Source organism: Gopherus evgoodei, unplaced genomic scaffold (genome assembly GCF_007399415.2).
Source record: "Gopherus evgoodei ecotype Sinaloan lineage unplaced genomic scaffold, rGopEvg1_v1.p scaffold_36_arrow_ctg1, whole genome shotgun sequence".
NCBI lineage: Eukaryota > Metazoa > Chordata > Testudines > Testudinidae > Gopherus > Gopherus evgoodei.
The window spans coordinates 1,750,082-1,753,174 of NW_022060038.1; positions in this window are offsets into that span (position 1 = coordinate 1,750,082).

A 3,093-nucleotide genomic window follows, 5' to 3' on the forward strand; every position below is an offset into this window, starting at 1 on the left:
GTCCCCACAGAATCTGAGCAGCATAAAAAAAGACAGTTCCTTCTCAGCAGAGAGTTTTAGTCCTTTCCCCCTCAGTTCAAGCTGTTGGGAAGAGGTCAACTGCTTATCTCCTCTTCATGGATGTGGGGGGAACAATCAACAAAGTCTTTTGTCCTCTGATGTTCCACAATGGCTTGTCTGGTATCTAGGGGCCTTCTCTTGTTGGGCAGGAGATGACACCTCTTGGGGATAGCTAGTATCTCACACTTAGCTTCTTCCCTGACTATGAGGGTTTCCAATTTCATAGCAAACAATTTTATAGTTAAAGAACACTTAAATATGACCTTTAACATGGAGTACAGATGTTAGCATTAATGCAAGCAGCAACTGAAAAGCATTTCATGGAGTGTGAACACATTTTTATAAATCTAATCACTATTTTAACAAGACCAACACACAGATGAGCCAGATTGGTTTCCAGCTATGCATTTGGCAGTGTTCAGTGAGGCCTAGGGACCTTGGCATGAGCTTACAACTGGTTTGCCAACGTCACAACATGCTTGGATTGAATGAGGTTATTGGGGCAGCCAGGGGGATATTTCTCCCTAGTGTTTCCATCGGAAGCTGGTTTGCTGAGCTGTTTTTATATGTAAACCATAAGGCAGTATCTCCAAGTCATCTTAGCATATGCAGTGGGGTCTAGAGAGTTGGAGGATTCTAGGCAGGGGAGGAGATAGGTCCACTGTCCGCTTTGGGGTGGCTTGTGTGGAGGATTACAACCCCTCTGCTGTCCCTACTAAATTGCTTTGATAAATTGAAAAATAAATGAACAGTACATACCTCAGTGGATATTAGTCATTTCCTTCACAGTGAGAAAAGGCCCTTATGCCAGCAGACAGTGATTTTGATTCTTTCTTTTGTACCTCTGTAACTAGCTAAGTGATAAACATATACGTAAATTATTAAAGTATAGGCCTTTAGAGGCAGGCCTGTATATCTATATCCTAACACACCTGTGCAGGGCAGGGGAAAGAGAAGCCAGAGATACTGTTAGTGGCTGCTGAGGCAGGGAACAGCACCAGGCCAAGCCGTTTCCCATGGAGTGCAGTTACCCGAGGGTCTGTGTAAACAGCCATCTCCTCACACAGCTCTGCTAGGGTGCGTTTTTACTGCTTTCCCCGTTATCTGGTCCAGGGACTCCGGTCTCAGTTCTTCCCATTGTGTCCCTTGTGTAGCTAGGGCATCTCTGGAAAGGGCATGGAAGAGGCTGCCATTCAGAGGGAATTTGCATAGATGTGTGTGACCATGCAAAGTGCAAGGCCGTGGCAGTTCAGGCCCAATTCTCACTTGGCACCAGGAGTAACTCCAGGGAAGCTAACAGAGCTACATTCATGTCATAATCAGACCCGCTGCCTCTGCTGGAGGGGAGATAGGGATTGTCTTCTGGTTTGAGCATCTTCAACAGATATGCTAACGAAGTGCCACTTGTGGGGCCAGCTGCTACCCCGAGTTGCATCTGTGCAGCCCCTGTGAAAGCAGCGAGGTCCCTCAGGTGTGAAGAAGCATGAAAATAGTCTTCTTGTGACAAGAATATAAAAACAGTCATGCTAGGTCAGAGGAATGGACCATCCAGCTCAGTATCCTGTCTTCTGACAGGGGCTAGGGCCAGGTGCTTCTGAGGGAATGAAGAGAAGAGGGAAATTATTGAGTGAGTCATCCTCTGCTGGCCAATCCCAGCTTCTGGCAGTTGGGGCTAGGAGAGGGACATCCAAAGGCTGGGGCTGTGTTCCTTACCATGATGGCTAATAGCCATTGGTGGATTATATTTTTGACTTCACAACATCCCCTGGCAACTCGTCCCTCAAGTTGACTGTGCTTTGTGTGTCTTCCTTTTGCTTGTTTTGTGAAGGTGTAAATATTCACGTTCTAGTGACTTTCTCCACACCATCCATGATTTCACAGACCTCTACAATATCTCCCCTTAGCCAAGCTAAACAGTCCCAGTCTTTTTAATCTCTCCTCATACAGAAGCTGTGCCATACCCCTGGGCATCTTTGTTACCCTTCCCTGTATCTTTTCCAATTCTAATATATATTTTTGAGATGAGGTGACTAGATCTGTACACAGTAATTAAGATGTGGGTGTACAATGGATTTAGTGACATTATGATATTTACTGTTTTATTATCTACCCCTTTCCTAATCGTTCCTAGCATTCTGCTCGCTTTTTTGACTGCTGCTGCACATTGAGTAGATGTTTTCAGAGAAAGGTCCACAATGACTCCAACATCTCTTCCTTGAGTGGTAACAGCTAATTTGGACACCATCATTTTGTATGTATAGCTGGAATTATATTTTCCCATGTGCATTACTTGGCATTTATCTATACTGAATTTCATCTGCCATTTTGTTGCCCAGTCACCCAGTTTTGTGTGATTCCTTTGTAACAATTTGCAGTCTGCTTTGGACTTAATTCCCTTGAGTAGCTTTGTATCACCTGCAATCTTTGCCATCTCATTGTTTACACCTTTTTTTCCAGATCATTTATGAATATGTTGAATAGCACTAGTCCCAGAACAGATCCCTAGGGAGACACCACTGACCATTTATTCTTATCATTTGTTTCCTATCCTTTAACCTGACTGACTCATGAGAGGACCTTCCCTCTTATCCCATGACTACTTACTTGCTTAAGACCCTTTGGTAAGGGACCTTGTCAAAGACTTTCTGAAAGTTCAAATACAGTATATCAACTGGATCACCCCTGTCCACACGTTTGACCTCCTCAAAGAATTCTAATAGATCTGTAAGGCTGATTTCCCTTTACAAAACCATGTTGAGTCTTTCCCAACATATCATGGTAATCTACTTATCTAATAATTCTGTTCTTTTCAGCAGTTAGCCTGGTGCTGAAGCTAGGCTTACCGGCTTTAACTGGAGCACTTATTTATAAATCAGCATCATATTAGCCATCTTCCAATCATCTGACACAGAGGCTGATTTAAGTGATAAGTTACACACCACCCTTAGTAGTTCTGCAATTTGATATCTTTCAGAACTCTTGGGCAAATATCATCTGGTCTTGGTGACATATTACTGTTAGGTAAATAAAGCA